Genomic DNA, 19,498 nt, shown 5'->3' on the forward strand with positions numbered 1-19,498 from the left:
AAAAAAGCACAATGCATCATAACATCGAGATGTAAGGTTGGCTGGCGATGCATCACAATGTAGAAATTCTTACGTCGGCCAGCACCACTTCATATTCTAAAATAGGCTTTACATTTTTAGTTATTTGCGCATCCTACCCTGGGGGAAGCTCTGGCTTGTATTGATGACATGAATAATGTGGTGACTGAACTGTTGCATGCTCATGAAATCATGCACCAAGATTTATGTGATGGCAAGCGTACAGTTGCAGAAAGTTTGTCTCCTTTACGACCCCTGTTGAAAATATACAGAAGATATTCAGCATTAGTGGAACTCCACTTAAGTACATTGCAGGTATAAAGTTTGGTTTTTAGTCATATTTTGCTCTGTTTAGAGTTTTGTTTAAAATTTTTATTCCCAATAATATTCTACTTTTCAGATTCTAATAAAAATGTTTTTTTTTTTTCTTTTTTGAATGTATATACAGTGAAGCACCATTTATACGTTTCTCTTTTATACGTTTTTATCAATTATACATTTTTAAAATTGGTCCCTGCAAAATCTAATACAGTGCGGAACCTTTTATCCGGGAACCGAAAAACCGGGAAACCAGAAAACCAGCAACTGTTTGCAGGTTTTTCCGCCATTTTTTAAAAATACTCATTTACGGCAATTTTTGAAATGCTAAGTTTTTTTTTTTTTTTTTTTTTTTTTTGAAATACCTAAAGGAATATGAACTGCTTCTTAATCAATACCATATTACTTACGTAGAATTGGGGGAAATGTTTACGAAAACGACCTTCAAAGGGTTAACCTTGCGCGGGGCAAAATTTCCGAAATATTCTCTTAAATTAAGAAGTACACTCTTAAGAAGGAAATTTTTGTGTTTTATTCTAACTGAAAATTAAAGAAATGAAGGAATGAATATTGTCGAATTCTAATGCAATATTTTATTGAATGGCCTTTAAAATTATAGCCGTTTAGAGCGTCGGTGATGTAGCGAAATTTCGGGAAACGCCGAAAACCAGATTCGCGAATTTTCCGAATAGTTAATCGTGGAATCAGAAATCGTTAAACACATGACTGTAATAAGGCTGTAAGAACTCATAAATCAAACTCCTACTGATATTGCAAAAAGCAATAGTTATCAATAACCACCGTAATCATCTTTATAAAAAATTTTTAAAAAAAATGCGTTCATGAAAACGAATTTTTTCATGCTGAATAGCAGGAAACTCGCATATTTCCGTTCAAAAACTTGTTTCTAGCCCTTCCCTTCATTTTTTTTCCTTTTAAAACATCGAAAAGCGGTGGGTTTTTTTCTTTTTCAGGTTGAATGTGAGGGTCTTCGGTCTTATGAATAACTTGAAGTTTTTTGGTGTTTAAATTATTCTTTCACTAGTAGTTTTTAATATTTTGATAGTATTTACAAGCATTTCTGAACTGTTTTCTTCTTATTTTAATATGTATTACTATTTAGTATAGTAATTTAAGTTTTATAAACAATCGGCAAACAGAGGTTTTTAGCGATTCAGAAAATCGGAAAATTCAGATATCCGGGATAGCGATGGTCCCGAACTTCCCGGATAATTGGTTCTCTACTGTACACATTAACCTATACCTAGTATACGTTTTTTCGTTTGTACGCTTTTTTATACAGTCCCTTCAAAAAACGTATAAATAGTACATCACTGCATCTATGTTTTTACGTGTGATCTCGGATTATATAAGGCAGTGAGAAGCAAAGGGGTGTAAGTGTCAAAATTTAAAATTTGAAGATAATCAGTGCAAATGGTAGGTAAACCTCTTCTTTGTTTTAGGGCACGATATGGTGCTAGTAACTCTGGTTGGTGTTGCTATACAGCAGGATTTAGAAAAAAATTTCATTGAAAGTCTTACTAGGATTTGAACTTTAAACGTGTGTTTCTCAAAATTTTAAAAGGTTCACTTCCATCCCTTTTCTTCTCACTGCATGCCCTAACAAAATGTGTTCTAAAAAATATCTAAGTTCTGCACTAATAATATTTCAATATATTGAAAATGTTCAATGTTTTATCCAGTTAGACTTGCCTTTTGTCCTTTAGTATCTGAAGCTGAAAACATTCTTTCCGCTTTTGCAAATATTATTGAATAATGAAAAAAATAATTTGAAAAATTTAACTGTTGTCGCATGCCATTTCTTTTTCAAAAGTTAGTAATCTAGAATTGCATTCAAACAACTCTTGGATTCAGCTCTAGAGCATCCAACAGCTGTAGAAAGCAATGACGCTTTATTTGTACCAAAAAAGTGCTGGTATCATATATTCTGAAGAATATACATAGTCATACATGGAAAAACCCTGCCAAAAAAAAAAAAAATAAAGTTACTGCTGAGCTTTTATAAGTGCCTCGAGTGAATAACAACTCATAACTAGTTTAATGAATTTTCAGTTTTAATTTTAATTAATAAAACACAGAGTTGTTCAGTCGGAGTTGGACTGATTTTTGGGGAATGAAATCAGGAATTAGGAGCTTTACAATTCCAGGAATTTCAATCTCATTTTCTTTCAGAGTCTAAAGCTCTGCCACAGCTATAAAGGGGGAATCAGAGGAAATTTGCCATAAAAGAGTTGGAGTGGAGTGCTTTAAAATTCCAAAATTGGGTCACTTTTTCTCTGATTCCCTTAGCACTGCCAAAAAGTCATTCAAACAAGTTCAACCTCGTTAAACCACCCCGAAAAATCGCCACCCTCCTAGTTCACCAAGAAATGTGGTGAAAATATAGCCTGGAGGGAGGGGGGCGCTTTTACCCTAAAATCCTCCTTTACTGTACCAGTGTATTTAGTTTGAGCTAACAACATTTATTTATAACTAGTGGCACCCGCACGGCTTCGCCCGTAATAGAAGAATTAAAGGTCTTTTGGTTCGCCTGTATATTTACAAATAATGTATGGTGAAATTTCTCGCCAATTGGCTTGTACCCATGTTACGATTCCACGTTATGATAATTTCGTATCTCGCCAATTGGCTTGTGCCCATGTTACGGTTCCACGTTATGATAATTTCGTAATTTATGATAGTTTTTTTTATTAAAATTGGAATAAAAAAAGAACCACATCGAATTTTCGAAAAATCGCTTCGAGGTGCACACCCCCATGCTACATACTAACTTTGTGCCAAATTTCATGAAAATCGGCCGAACGGTTTAGGCGCTATGCGCGTCACAGACATCCTACAGACATCCAGACATCCTCCGGACAGAGAGACGTTCTGCTTTATTATTAGTAAAGATTTCACAAATTGTTAGTAATTATAGGGTAACGGCACTAGTAACAGACATGCTTAAAAAACATCGCTCACGGGTTAATTCAGTTTTCTTAGCCTTTTAATGTAGTTAGACTTTTAAAATTATTTTTCTCCCATGCAACTTCATCTCATCTAACGTTTGGATGCTTCTAGATCCTTTGAATTAGTTTACTCTATTTTTATTTGCTGAATTTCGACAAAAGGGGTGACGCCCAGTAACAGACACCGACAATTCTGGTGATACCCAGTAACAGGTAGAATGAGGAGAGGATGAGTAACAGACAGAATTCCCCCTGCCCTCTTTTTTTTCAAAATGTGCAAAAGTTCTTTAATTTTAGATTTAAAACCTTACTAAATTCAAATGAGCATAAAACACAAGCAGACCTTATGGTGACTGTCCATTACCTTCCCCTACTGCCTTTTAAATACACTCACTGCCAAAAGTTAAGCAGGGAGAGGAAAATGTAAATTTCTGGAAACCAATCCAAATTGAAGAGGCTGCAACTTGCTGCAGAGGTAGATAGAAATATGCAAATAAGTTAGAGAACAGCCAATCACGGTTTCGGGCCGAGAAATATGCAAAAAAAGGCATTCGTATAAGGAGGTATCATTGTGAAGGGTCACATGAGTTGCTTGAAAGTGCCGATAAAAGGTGTTTAGAACTTTCGAACAGTTTGTTTTCAAGACAGATGTGTTTATATGACATTCAGAAGACAAACGGAAGATTCTGATCAATGTCGTGCTGTTGGAGACATTGGAGCAATACCAGGGTTCGTACGCTCCTTCAAAACTCCTCCAATGCTCCTTCATTTAGGAAATTTTCCTGAAGGGCCCTTCAAACTCCTTCATTTTGGTTTTAACTCCTTCAAAACTCCTTCTTTTTTAGTTCAAGACTGCATAATCTTCCACTATGACAGTAACTTATAATACTTTGATCGACAACTAACTTCGTCACAAGGGCGATTTTAATGTAGTCATTTCGTGCATTTATTTATTTTTTATATAGATGTCATTTACTAACTGATCATAGTTCAGTCATAAAAGTTGAAGGTGAAAATAGTATTAGATGATGAAGGTGTTTCATAAATGAAGTAAAACATGCTTAAATGGTGCTTGGCTGTGCTTTTCTCTCCACCACACTCTCAGCAGCAGAAGTCAGGTTGTTTAATTATTATTTCAATCTTTAAAACTACATAAGCAGATGTACCATATTAAGTGACTGTGTCAAAAAAATAATTGTTTAGTAAACAGCAATTATGATATTGTAAAAAGGGTCTTTCACAAGTGATGTCATGCCTTGAGGAGAAGACAGGTGCATTAAATTGTGACAAGAGGAAGAGAGAGGGTGACAAAATGTGACATCAAACAGTTATTGTTTTATTGTTTGTAGGAAATATGATGCGTGACAAGTGTGTGACAAGAGGAGGAGTTAAGGTGAAGTGTGACACTAAGTGATAAAGGGGGAAGGGGGTCAAATATGCTGAAAAAAGTGTGACATTATCTATAATGAGAGACAGCCCATTAGTACTCCTTCAAAACCCCGTTTTACTCCTTCAAAACTCCTTCATTTTATTTCTGAAATTCTGTACGAACCCTGAATACAATCAATCAAAATGTTGCTTGTTTCTTTGGCATCCATAACTCCATCATTTCATGATTATGGAAATAACTTCTAACGTGCCAAAAAATTGTCCGAAGACCTGTGACCGGCAGCCCAAGGGTTACGAACCCCACAGTAGATCGATACATTGCTGTTGTAGCCAAGCAGAACCGAAGAGCGACCTCCATGCTTGTGAAATATACGGTTGCAGTGGCCATCAGTAAGACGATATCTGCCACTACTGTGCGCTGAAGGCTACATATGATTAAGGCTGTATACCTACGTACCACAAGTTTGTGTTCCACTCTCCGTCCAATCCAGAGAGGCGTGATTAAAGTGGTGCCGCCAACGTGTCAGTTTGACTGTTTCTGATTGGGGCAATGTTATGTTCACAGATGAGTCAAGATTTGCTCTGCAACCTGATGACAGGAGTGTAATAGTCTAAAGAGAACAAGGTTATTGTTATCGGCTCCAAAACATCGCAGAATATCACACATTCCGAGGTGGAAGTATCATGGTCTGGGCAGTGATTTCGTTGGGTTATCGAAACGACCAACATAACTACAGATGGGGTTCTATGACTGCTATACAGTATCGGAATGAAGTCCTAGACCCCACTGTGAGATTGTACGTTGTAGCAGTGGGTCCTGCTTTCGTTTGAATTAACAATAAGGAGCATCCCCATAGAACTGCCATCGCTGACTACCTGGAGAGTGAGGGCACATACTGTGGCTATTGCACATACTGTGGCTCCCAAAAGTGTTCGTACACCTACGACTTTCAATGAAATTGGCCATTATCCATTGGTTAGAATTAATATTTCGGAATAGGAATTTTATTATAAGATCAATGATCTATGTTTCACAAAACTACATGAAAATTTTTAATAAAACATTAAAACATAATTTTTAAAAAATCAAAAACCAAAAATTGCCGGAAATTTTATTTCACAAAAGTCTTTGTACACTTTGAAAAAATGTCAAAAAATTGGTAAAAAATCTAACTTTTTACAAAGTTATTATTTAGTAGAATATCATGCAGTATCAACAACAGCTTTTAAACGTCTGAGAATAGATTTCATTGTTTTTTCTTTCTTTTTTTGAGCAATTTCTAAGTAATTGTACAGCTGCACTTCAAGTCTTACTGCTTCTAGTTCGCTTTTCATTTCAATGGTGTATTTTCGTAATCTAGCTACCAGATATCTCCAAATATGTTCCATTAAATTTAAATCTGGCGATTGAGGAGATATTTCCAAGCTTAAGGACAATTTTTGAGGCGCCAAACGCAAACATGTGCTTCTTATCGTTATCTTGATAAAAAACAAAGTTGTTTCCGATTACCAAATTTTGGGATAATAGTTTTAAATTATTTTTTAAGATATTTAAATGAACAGTATGGTTTATTATTGCATCAAAAAATTCCAAATTTCCAAGTCCTGATGCTGTTATGCACCCTCACACAAGGACACCTTCACCGTCCTGATTAACTGATCCAACTAAGTTCTTAATATTAAATTCCTCATTTTCTCTTCTCTTGACAATTATGCAACAAATTAACCCAAAATATTAAATTTATTTTCATCTATAAGTAAGACGTTGTTCCAAAACATTTTGAGCTTATTTATCATTGATCTTACGACGGAAAGCGTAAGCTTACTGTTTTTCGCAGGAACAAGAGAATTTCTGCAGGAAGAGGTCCCCTTTATTCCAGCTAATCAGAGAACTTGGCGAACAATTTTACGTGAAAACTAAACGTAAAATGTTTCATTCAATTCTGCAGAAACTTTTTCAGCACTCAAATGTGTATTTTTTATATTTTCTTTAACTGTAAACCTCCGATCACACTTTGTTAACTTTGCCAGTTGACCTTTTCTTACCTTCTTTTCGATCCGATTCTTGTCTTTAAAGCATTTTATCAAGCACTTCACTATGGAATGGTACAAACTAACTAATTTAGAGACATTTCAAACCAATTTATGGCTACTGTGAGGGAAAAAAATCAAATTTCGAATCATGTTTGTTGTTTTCTACGCGTACCTGCCATTTAAAAATAATAAGCAGAATATTAGGGAATAAATAAACAAAAAATTAAAGGCAGATGACTTTACGGTGTCATTACAATGCAAAAACAATAAAAAAAAACCACATATGATAATTTTAATCATGAATTTATTTGAAAATATTTCAGTGTGCGATGACTTTTGTGGCGTATTCTTTCTCTGTCTCTTCGTTTTTTGACAAACTTCAAAAATAGAATCTGGCAATATTTTGAAAAAAACTGCTGGGTTTTATTCAGAATGGCATAGGAATGGTGTGAAAAAAATTGGACTTCATATTCGAATTCAGTTTTGCGTTATTTTGGTTTTACTACAAAATTTCGAGGTGTACAAACACTTTTGTGAGCCTCTATTTGGACTGGCTGAGGTACTTTCCTGACCGTTATCCCACTGAAAATCTTTGAGATGCCCTCGGCCGTGCTGTGTGTACACATTTTTCACTTGTAGTAACTCTCATGGAGTTGGAAACTGCTTTACAGATGGAATGGCAATTACTCGACTCTATTGCGATTTATCATTTTATACAATTATTATATATTTTTTACGGTTCCAAGCTGTAAACTTTGTATGCAGATGAGGGTTGCTCACATGCTCTATTAAAGTCAGTTTTTGTTGTTTGTTTTAATTCAAACATTATTTTGTAAATGACCCTATTATGACGTCATCTTTTAATTTGTGAAAATGTACTATTATTTTCACCTCTGTATGTAAGTCTTCGTTTTGCTCATTGCATAAACATATTTGCTACTTTAATGTCGCATTTCATGTCAATCAAAACAGTACTTTTCCTCCCCATGCTTAACTTCTGGCAATGAGTGAACCAACTGACTCATAAAACTTACCCTGATGATCACTATCATGAATATGGCCGTATTCATGGGTCCCAGCCAGGGGCGTAGCTAAGGGGGGGGGGGGGGGGTTTGGGGACAAACCCCCCCCCCCCCCCGAAAAGTTAGTCTCAAAAAAAAAAGAGAAAGAAGAGAGAAGAGAAAGAAAAAAAAGGAAGAAAAGGAAAAAATTCCAAGCGATTATACATACATATATATATATATATATATATATATATAAAAGAAGTAACCCCCCCCGAAAGTCGGGTCTAGCTACGCCACTGGTCCCAGCAACATCTGTTGTACCCGCCTGAAATTCTTATTATTTAAATCCAAACTTATGACTCTTTTACTGGACCCTTGTGTGTTACTGGTGTCGCTACCCTATGCTGTTTTTTATTTAATCCTTCATCAAAAAAGAATATTACGCTGGTTTGATTTATGAGATCTATTACTCATGTTCTTTATAGTTTGTGTTTGAACTACATTGTTAAAACTGTTCTCTTTTGATATTCACTTTAGGAATTCTCTTACATTTATGAAGAGATAAAAATATCATTTTATGATCTTATACATGAACCAATTTTTCAAATCAATAGGTAAGCAAAGTGAAAAATTACTCTCTCTCTTGTTACACATCTATATATATAAAAATGAATGTTTGTCTGTATGTCATCCATGAACTCGAAAACTACCCGGCAGATTTGGCTGAAACTTTCACCGTTTGTTATTTTTGATACTGGGAATGTTTATAGACCAGTTCGAAAAAATCCGATCGATAGTTCCTTTTTTATTCCAATGTAAGTCACAATCCATTGGATAAATACGAATAAAATTGTCGGCTGCAGAAATTAATTCGCGTGAAAGATCTCATTGATAAGAAGTTAGCTGTTGCCATTTTTCTTGAGTTTGAACAAATAAATTCTTTCTTTATTGTTTTATGGCTTTTCATGCAACGGGGGGATTTAAAACTTTTTCTATTTGATATTTTTAGCGATTGATTGATCTTGCAAACTGCGTGAGTACAAAATTTGAGTATAGTCACGGCTTCACTTGATACCTGGACCGATTATTATGAAAATTGCTATATATATGTATTTTTCCACGGAGAAGGCGCATAATATGCTCATTGAAGCCACTCGCCACCAGGTGGCACTGCAGAGTAGCAACTTCTGCCCCGTTCAACCGATTGTCATGAAAATCAGTATAATGATGTATTTTTTTGTTGGCGTAGCAACGCGCGTCGGGTACAGCTAGTTTATATATATACTAGAAAATCGCCCATCAAGGTATGACGGGTGAAAATTGCTTCAATATTTGAATGAAGTAATTGTTTGGTGGAACTTTGATGGTCTGTCTTTTGCGTAAGGAATTACGCATTTGTTTCTAATTTGTTAAGCAATGAAATTTTTATCATTACCCTTTTAAATTATTATTTTAAATGAAACATATAAGCGTCACATGTGCGAAAAAAATTACCCTTTTCCGTGGAATTTCCCTTAAGTTTGTAGTTTTAGTAAAATGCTGTTTTGAATTAATGCATTGTTTTGAACTATCAAACAGCAGTCATAACTATTGACTAACAAATTCTTATTTTTTAAATTTTTAACTTATGAGTACTATCGATATAGCTATGCTATCATAATAATAGAAATTTGAAAAAAAAAAAATGTGAAAAAAGTAAATTGTTAAAACTCATATTAAACTAGAACTTTGTTGATGAAAATCGTTACATAAAATAGTTCAACTTGATTCATATTCAGGTGAACTCTTTACACCAGAACACATTCTATGGTTTTTGATGTTATCTATTACTAAACTTTTTCATGTTTTGTTTGAGCATTATTTTAAATATTTTTAATTATCAGGTAAATATTAATGAAAAATTTAATTGAGTCTCTATTATCCACTTTGATTTAAGTCTCAATTGGATTATGTGCAAAGGTATATTTTTCTTTTATACATTTTGACTTTTTGCTAGGTTTCATGGGCACCCATATGCAAAGTTGCAAGGGGGGGCTCAAATATTTTCTCCATGGTTCAGCTGGATGTTTTCCTCATAGAAACTGATGTCAGGACAGATTAGAGTCATTAATAACTATCATTAATAACTTATTCATTAATGACTGGAGAAGAAATGTTTTTACATTTTTGCAAAGAAAAAAGTACTAAAAGCAAGAAAGTTCTAATTTCAAAGGGGGGGGGGGGCCTCGAGCCCTCCCTTGCCTCCTTGTATGGGCGCCCTTGCTAGGTTCCCCCCCCCCCTTTTTTGTTAATGGTTGTCAGTAATGATCCAACTTCCAGGGGTTGATTCTTTCACAAGGAAACTTTGGATTGCAATTATTTTCACGGGATTACAAAATGTTTTTTGCCTAGGTTTGAACACCTTAGTCGTCATTTGATCAAACCTTGGGATATTCATAACATTCCTTTTAGTTCAGTAAACTACCGCCCATTAGCCAGGGTTAAAGCAGACATGCATGAAATACACCGCCAGCTCAATCATTTCCAGCCGAGGACTGCCGTTTCATGCTTATTAGCACTCATCAGCTCGGCATAGGAAAGTGACTGAGCTGGAGATGGAAAACCTCTTATGGAAGCCAAGAGGGCCAAACAAACTGGTAGCTAATGTAGAATTAGTACAGACCAGCCGAGTGACCGAAGCAATGGTTTGGTTCAACTCAAACTATCAGTTTGTTTCGCACTCTTGGCTTCCTTAAGAGGTTTTCCATCTCCAGCTCGGTCACTTTCCTATGCCGGGCTGATGAGTGCTAATAAGCACAAAATGCAGTCCTCGGCTGGAAATGACTGAGCTGGCGGTCTATTTCATGTATTCCTTTTAGCTGTTTGAAGAATTTTGCTTCAGCTACTCGTCTGCTTTAAGACCTCTTTGGGAACTAATACAACAGACCTTTTATCGCAGTGCTTGGTTTGGTTGAGCCCCCGTTTCTATCATTTCATTCATTCATTTATTTTTAGAATAATATTGAAATCATTTTCAGTTTTTGAGATACAGTGAAGCACCGTTTGTACGTTTCTCTTTTATACGTTTTTATCAATTATACGTTTTTAAAATTTGTCCCTGCAAAGTCTAATACACATTTACCTATACCTATTATACGTTTTTTCATTTGTACGTTTTTTCATGCATTCCCTTCAAAAACGTATCAACGGTGCTTCACTGTATTGTAGTTTTTCATTGCTCATATTCTTTGAATTAGGTGGCATTATTGTACGTAAATTGAAGTAATCTTTGTCATAATTGTATTTTTAACAGATATAAATCTTTGATGATAGATCTATCTGATGCTATGCCAAGGGAAAATATTTATGAAGGTATGCAAAGAAATATTGCTGTTCTTATTCCTACGCATAAGTGAATTTTTGGAATAAAAATTGTTTATAATTGTTGGTACTTTCCCGTTAAATCTCGTCATGTGGCATGTTTTTACTTTCTTCTATATCTAATATATAGAAGAAAGTATTGGATTCGTGCAAATTTTCGAATTTCGAATTTTGACGGATTCGAACGTTTTGAGGTGTCCTGAGTCCATTTCGACCATTTTTGGAAAATGTCTGTCTGTGTGTGTGTGTCCCTGTGTATGTCACGTCTGTGTGTGACCAGTTTTTTGTGGCCGCTCTACATCAAAAACTACCACATGAAATCGAACGAAATGTGGTACACATATGTGCCGCTATGTGAACTTGTGCCCATTGGTTTTTGGCGCGAATTCCTACAAGGGGTGTGGAGCAATGGGACGTTTTTTGAGTTATAAGTGCACACTATTCCCCAGCAAGTAACTGGCGGAATCAAACAAAATTTGGTCCATATGTTGCCCCTAACAGGTACAGGTGCTGATTCAATTTTGGTGTCAATAGCTCAAATGGGGGTTGAGCTGTAGAACATTTTTGTTGTCAATTGTGACTGCTGTATCTCAAGAAATAATGAACGGAATGAAAGAAAAATTTATCGACAAGTAGCCCCCAGAGGGTATAATAGCTGATTTTATTTTGGTGTCAAAAGCTGTAAAGGGGGTGGAGCAATCGAATGTTTTTTTTTTCATTGTGAGTGCCCTATCTCAAGAAGTAATATCACATTCTGGATGAAATTTGGAATAAATGTGAATCTATTTGTAAATAGGCGTTGTTTCAATTTTGGCGCCAATCGCTCCTTGGGGGGCTGATTTTTTTTTTTTTTTGTAAATAAAAATAGCTTTATAAACGCAACAATAAGAAAGATAAATTGTAATACTGTCGTCTGCTTATTTCACATGATTTTAATTTTTGGGAAATAATCGGAAATGTTATCGCAAAGATTTAAAATTTTTAACTGTTGCCATCTTATGTTTGTTAACAAATAAAACATCTGATTTAAGGCTTTGAAAATAACTTTCAAGTCGTTCTTTGCTTTGCTTTTGCGAGAATTCAGGAATTCGGACGGTCGTCAAGTTTTTGTGTGCATATTTTTTTTTTGCTGTTGCTGGGAATATTGCATTCTCTTCAAGCATAGGGAGGGATCAGAATTCACAAGAAAGATATAGAAGAAAGTTTCGTGATGGCCACAACATACTAGCTTATTTCTGGCAATTTTCAGTTATTTATCGCTATTGCAAACTTTAAATTTCGTAGTTGGCGACCTTCAACAACTTTAATTTCTAAATTCTAGGATTGTTAATCCCTTTAAGCAATTTTTCTGTTGTCGCCAAGGTAGAAAGTGAACAAGTCGGCAAACCAAGTGACGTACCTTTACGGAAAAGTACTTAATTGTTTTTATCTTTAAGATTTTTTAAAAATCCTGATGAAGATTTTTTTTCAGGTATTTTATTTGACATAAACAAGCTCTCTGAGACTATTGGTTCTGAAATATCTTTGAAGCAGAATATGTTGAAATCGCTTCAGATCCAAAGACTTTTGGTTAAACGCCAACCAAAGATTCTTAATCTTCAAAGAACTCTATTGAAAGAAGGTATTTTGTTTGAGGTAAGTTTTGTCAAAATAAATAATATGTTTAATTTTAATCTAACTATAAAATACCGCAAGCTTTCAAAAATTGTTTCTTTAATGTCTAATTTTTTTTATTATTTCCGAAAAAAGTGTTTGATGTAAAGTTTTGAGGTAGTGAACTACTAAGCAGTTATTTGTAATAAACTGGCCTCAAAAAGTTAAGGTACAACATGTTTTTTGAAGCTCACAGTAAAAAAAATGGCAGTAACAATAAAATGCATAGTTTGCATGAATGCTAATAACGAACTTTAAAACCATTTATAAAAAAAAAAAGGTTGCCTTTTATTTATACTTTTTTTAATAGAAAACTTTTATTTTATAGAAAAGAACATGTTTTTATAAGTGAGAAAAAATAATGCAAATACCAAGCTCTCATACTTTTGTGTGTAAGTTGTGTGGATTTTCAACTCTTGTTGGCAGTTTCGGTGACAATAGTGAATAGAGTTCAGGGTTGGTAAAAAAAACGTTTTTTTTTTTCAAAAAAAACCAAAAAAAAATGGTTTTTTGGTTTAAACCAGGTTTTTTTTTTTTTAAACCGGTTTTTTTTTTGGTTTAAATACTATTTGCGAGAAAAACAATTAATTTTTGGAAGGTAATTAAGGTTCCATGTAATTAACAGTTATTCAATAGTCACATTATACCTAATTTCTTGATTAATTAAAGAGATTAGAACAAAATCTTGTAACTAAATTAAATAACTAAAATAACTTTCTGCGGGGAAATATTGATTGAAATGTTTGACTTGATTAACATATTAGTATGCATAGACATTCTTTTTAAAACAATATGAGTAAGTAACTTTTGTAAACTGCACAGGTTAGCTAAGGCAAAGCAAATACCAAAATCCCAATTCCAATGAATAAAAGGGGGGGAAAAAACTAAGAATTATCTGCACCCAATAGTCATAAAGCAGCATAGGTGTATAGCCAATCAAAATCTTTTGAGCACACAGAATCCAAAAAAAAAAAAAAAAAACCACCAATGGAGAGTAGTTTATATGTGAAGATTTATATATTTCTCAATCAATTTTTACACATACATTTGCATTTTGTTCTGGGAATTTAAAAATTTGTCTTTTAATATGAAGTATAAATTTTTTTTTTAAATTTGATTCAAAAAATATTATTTGTGTTCACCTGCAGAACAAATCTTAATTTTTAGGTGCAAACAATTAAGTTAGACTGTTGATTACCTTACAAGTCAAAGTTAAAATTCCAGGAAAGTGCATATAAATGGGCAAAAATGTCACACCCCTGCAACAGGAGTGAGCAATATAATAGATTGCATCTACAATAAAAGATTCAATCCTTAGTAAATATTAACTTATCATGCAAATTAAGCATAATGATGGAAGTTGACTGAAATCTGCTTTATGGCACATATATGAAATAAAAAATATATTAATATTTTTTTTTGATTAAAGCTTGTAATACATTTTGAAGAAGCAACTTTGCAATTTTAGTATTTATCTCTGCAACTTAGCATGAATGGAATTTTACATTTTTCAATATGTGTGGGAAAATCAATGTAAACCTGTAAAATGGATTTTTTTTTGTCTTTTAAAAAAAAAAAAACCGCATGGTTTAAAAAAAAAAAAATGGTTTAAACCAAACAACCCTGATAGTTTAGAAAATGTCTCAGAGACGTCGTTTACCCATTTTGTCAGTGTGGAGGGCAGTTGGATGGAAAGGGGATTGTCGCAGGCTGATGCTGCTAGACGTCATGATGTGTCTCGTAGTGTTGTTTAACGACTTTGAGATTGATACCAATCCAAAGATTGTGTGTCCAGAAGACCTGTTCCAGGCCGACCACAAGCTACAACACCTGCAGAAGACCGTTTTCTAGTTCTTTCGACTCGAAGGAGAAGAACCATTACTGTGCCATAGCTCGTTGTAGACCACTTTGTAGCATCAGGGAGAAGAACTGCTGGTGTGAGATCGTCTTCACAATGCAGATCTCTATGTAAGATGTACAGTTGTTTGTGATCCCCTGAATGGATCATAGCAAAGGACCCTCTTATGCTCGGCAAGAGAACATGTTTCCAGGACCCAGCAGCAATGGACTTCTGTGTTGTTCACAGACAAGTCCAGATTTACATTGGAGAGTGATTCAGGGCTTCTACTGATCTCGATGGAACAGTGCACTAGATACGATCAATCCAAAACTATTGAAAGACTGCTGTTATAGAGATGGTGGAATCAGGGTTTGGGCAGGGATCTCGCTCGGCGGTTACACTGACGACCTGCGTATGTTCCATTGAGGAAGTCTGACTGGTCTGAGATATCGCGATGATATCCTTGATCCATACCTCCGCCCATATGCTGGTGCTATTGGTAATGACTTCATTCTGATGAATTATAATGCATGACCTCACCGAGCTCGGATTGTTGAAGAGTATCTCGAGGATCACTGTTTAGAACAAATGGAATGACCAGCTGGATCTTCAGACCTAAATCCCATAGAACATCTTTGGAACTAACTTGGTGGACAGGTTAATGCTTTAAATCCTCCTCCAAGGTCGTTACATGAGCTGGAGCAAGGCTTACTCTGTGTCGGGTCTTTGCTTCCTATTCCAGTGTCCGAAAACTTAATAAACAGAATGGAAAATCTATGCCGCCAAAGAATTCAAGTTAGGGGGACACATTCCTTAGTAGACCCCATTTCTGTATTGTTTCTATGACACTTTACTACATAACACTGTAAAGGTTATTTTCTTCAAAAATGGACTTTTCCCGCAAAGATTGCTTTTTTTTTGTTAAAAATCATTTTTGCAATACACTTATACAAATTTCTAATATACATTCAATAAAAAAAACATTTAATACTCATATCCTCCTAAATTTTTGTTTCCATATTCATTCATTTGCAAATTAGATGCAAAAAACCGGTTGTACCTTAACTTTTTGAGACCAGTGTAGTTTTGCAGTTAAAATTCAAGGGTGCAGAATTTGTCTCAAGTAGGTTTAGGAGAGAATTCTCGAAATATTTTTTTTTTTTTTAATTGCTTTTTCATGAAATTTTGATGTTGCGCAAGAATTTTTCACTGGGTTTTAAAAACTGGGAACTATAAAATTGATTTTGGTTTTGTTATAACCAGTTAAGCTTTTTATGTAAAATAAATCAGCAAGTGAGTTTGATTAAGCATATCAAACACATTTTTTCTGAATAACATATCAGATTGCTAAGTTGCCCTCATGCAATATTCCTTCAAATATGACTCAAATACAGTCTGAAAAAAATTTATGTTTTGGAGAAAAATTAAACTTGGGAAAACTTTTTGTTCCCCTATTAATATTTATAAATATAGCATTAGGTATTTGCTTAGCATAGAAAAGTGTTCATACTTTTTTTTATATCCAATACTTCTATTTTTCTGCTCCAATTAGATTCTGTCAGGTTCATTAGTAGAATTAGTATGGCGCTGCTGCAGGTTGCCTCAGATTTGTTTTGGCCTTGGAAACTTTCTTTTTTAGGAGGGAAGGACTTGTTTTGTTGGCAAAATTGAATCATATAGTTTAAGAAATTGATTTTCTATCTTGCATATTTTCGCTTTTTATTTTGATTCCATTGAAGTAGCGATTTTTTTGCAGGGAGAGGGCTTAGACAAGGTGACTCTTTGTCTTGCATTTTATTCCATATGGTTCTTGAAAAAGTTGTACAAGATTCTTGTATCAACACTAGAAGCCAAGACTCTATGCAAGAAGGTGGTTTATAGGATTCAAACCAACTCCAAAATTTCATTCAAAGAAAAACTTTGCATTTATTTATTGGCAACAAAAATAATATTGTTACACAAATTATTATTTCTGTTTTATTTAAATATTGAAATTAGTATTGCTGAAAAAGTGTATAAACTCGGTTCTTATGGTACTTTTTGAGAAATTCGTTGATTATGTAATAACATGGCTTTTTGTTTTATAAGAACGTTTCCTCCTCCATTTAGATAACCTATTGTAACGAAAATCCATAGAATATGCAAATAAGATCAAATTTGATTGACTATATAAATTTTTCAAAAAATATGCTAAAAACTGAATATTATGTCTGTTTTATTGTATGATATCAAAAAAAGAGAAAAGATATTTTTAAAATAAACATTTCTCAACAATTTTTCTTGCATGTTCTTTCAGGTAAAATCTCATGGAAGTAAGTTAAAGAACAGGGTGGTGTTCTTATTTTCTGATGTGCTCCTTTGCTGTCGTTTGATTTCAAAATCATTTGATTGGGATGCTAAAAATTCACTCAAATGTTGCTCAGTGCTGCCTCTTTGTACATGTTCAGTCGAGTTTGTGTTGGGAAAAGTACTATTCAGGGTATGTTTTTATTTAAAGTATATTTTGATTTCTTTTAAAAGTATCATAAAAATTAGTGTCAAATTAATTTACATTATATGTACATGTTATAAATATAGAAGTGTTTCTGTGTTTCTGGTCAGTAGTGTTCCAATGTATATTTTCCTGCAAATGAAACAAGTCATTTATTTGTATTATATGAAAATATAAGCAGGGCCAGATTTAGGGGAGGGCAGGCGGGGCTATTGCCCCGGGGCCTCTACAACAAAGGGGCCCCCGCAATAGTATTTTTACGAAATATCCTAACTTTCACGGGTCGAAAATACCGGATACACTCGGATCCCGATTTAGGCGAGGATGTGTTCCAAGACTCTTCGCATAAGTCGAAATTTCACGTTGTGGAAAAAGTCATTGTATATGATTTTTTATTAACATCATACCCAGTTATTTTCAGGGTTGGCCGGATTGGACCCAATTGGGTTAGACCCAATGGGTTTTTTTGAAAAAAACCATTTAAAAAAACCCATTATTTAGCCCACTTTTGGGGTTTTTTTAATTTTCTGAGAATTTTTAAATAAATTAAATTATTTAAATACTTTTACAATTTAAACTTTTTTTTATTTGGTCTTCACCACAGACAATGGACATAAAAATGAATTTTGAACTTTAACGACATTAAAAAATACTTTAAAGATTTTAAATAAATATATTTAACTTCATTCTTTAACTGGTCATTAAATAACTCAAATTATCTTGACTGTCCTGTCACGTGTAATTTTCTCAATATTTGTAGATTGTACAGAGGAAACTGCTCTAGCTAAAAGGCTTTCATGTGAATTATTTTCTGCAAACCAACACATCACTAATCTCCAATAAACAAAGTATATTTTTAGAAATTAACAGGTTTACTAACGGTCAGACAGAAAATAGAATAGGATGTACATAAATATGTACATCCTATTCTGTACATGTATATCTGGATGTAATGTGTATTTTCATTATCTTACGAAAAAGTTGTTACTCTGTACACAGAAATAGAAAAACAGGCATTATAAAATTCAAAGAAATGTTTGGATCAAGCTAGAATTCAGTAAGAAAGGATTTAAACTACTTGAGGTTCTACAGTAGTTTTGCATAACAAAATGAAATACAATAAAGCATACCTGCCAACATTTACTGGGAAAAAATCCAGTAGATGATAAAGACACACTGCAATATCACATTTTTCAGTGTTATTTTAGGGAAAGACGAACTTTTTTACTATCCATCAAAGTACAATTAAATGTAACTTCCTTTTATGACAGGCACAATCGAGAGAAATTCTCAAAACTAAGGAACCTCCCGGAAAAACCAGTAGAGTTGGCAGGTATAAATAAAGTAAAATGCAAAAAAAAAAAAAAAACGAATAGTAGATTTTATCACTCAAGAAATAACTTTGCCTTAACAGTTGGTAATGATGGAAACTAAAAACTGAAACTTCACCACTCTTGGGTTTCTTCGTCTTTTATACTTTTCTTCAGAAAACGCTGAATTTTAACTAGTTTTCCAGCTTTTTTTACCCGAAGACAATTTTTGCACTTTGTCTATACATTACGCTACAATATGCTACAAGTACCCCCACATTTTCCCTAAAAAAAGACAAAAAAACCCACATTTCTTTTAAAAAACCCAGCTTTAGTTGGGTTTTTTTTTTGGGTTTTCTTAAAAAAAACCCAAAAAACCCTGGGTCCATGGGCTTTTTTAAAAACCCCCGGGTTTTTGCCAACCCTGGTTATTTTAGACATTTTTAAGCACCTTTCAAACTGTTTTATACCATTTATTAATTATATATTACCGTTTTTTACTTAAAAAGCTGAATTTTTACTGTATTTTTTAAAAAAGCTGCGTTATTCGACATTGATTTTGTGCATCGCACCAACATTCTATGATCAATGGGGCGACATAAACCAAATCGATACGATTCGTACAGTATGTAGCAATAATAAAGTGCTGCACTATAGTAGTACTGTACAGTAGATACAATTATAGTTACATTTATAACTTAAAAATTGAAGATGATTTTTTTATGCTGCACAATCAGATCGTTATTCTAATGTATTTTCAAATAGAGTAGCTTCGCATTTACTTTTATAACGTTTCCGTTCTATGGTTGCACCCCTCTTTCAGGGTCTCTATAATCTACAATATAAGAGCAGCTTCCCATTTCATACTGTTTGCATTTTGCTTAGACACTACTGCACGTATAGAAGGTTCACTCATACCTAGTTGTTGAGCTACTTTCGATTCACTTTTTAGTTGTTCAGGCGTATCAAGAATCTTTACCGTGCGGTGTGTGGGAACTTGAGCAGTCAGTGGCACTAAAAGGATGAAAGTGCATTCACGAAGTCAATATTTAGTAGTCAATAATGAAGTAGACAGCACCACAATTACCTTTAAATATTTTCGTGTTGTGAGC

Source organism: Uloborus diversus, chromosome 2, assembly GCF_026930045.1.
Source record: "Uloborus diversus isolate 005 chromosome 2, Udiv.v.3.1, whole genome shotgun sequence".
Lineage (NCBI taxonomy): Eukaryota > Metazoa > Arthropoda > Arachnida > Araneae > Uloboridae > Uloborus > Uloborus diversus.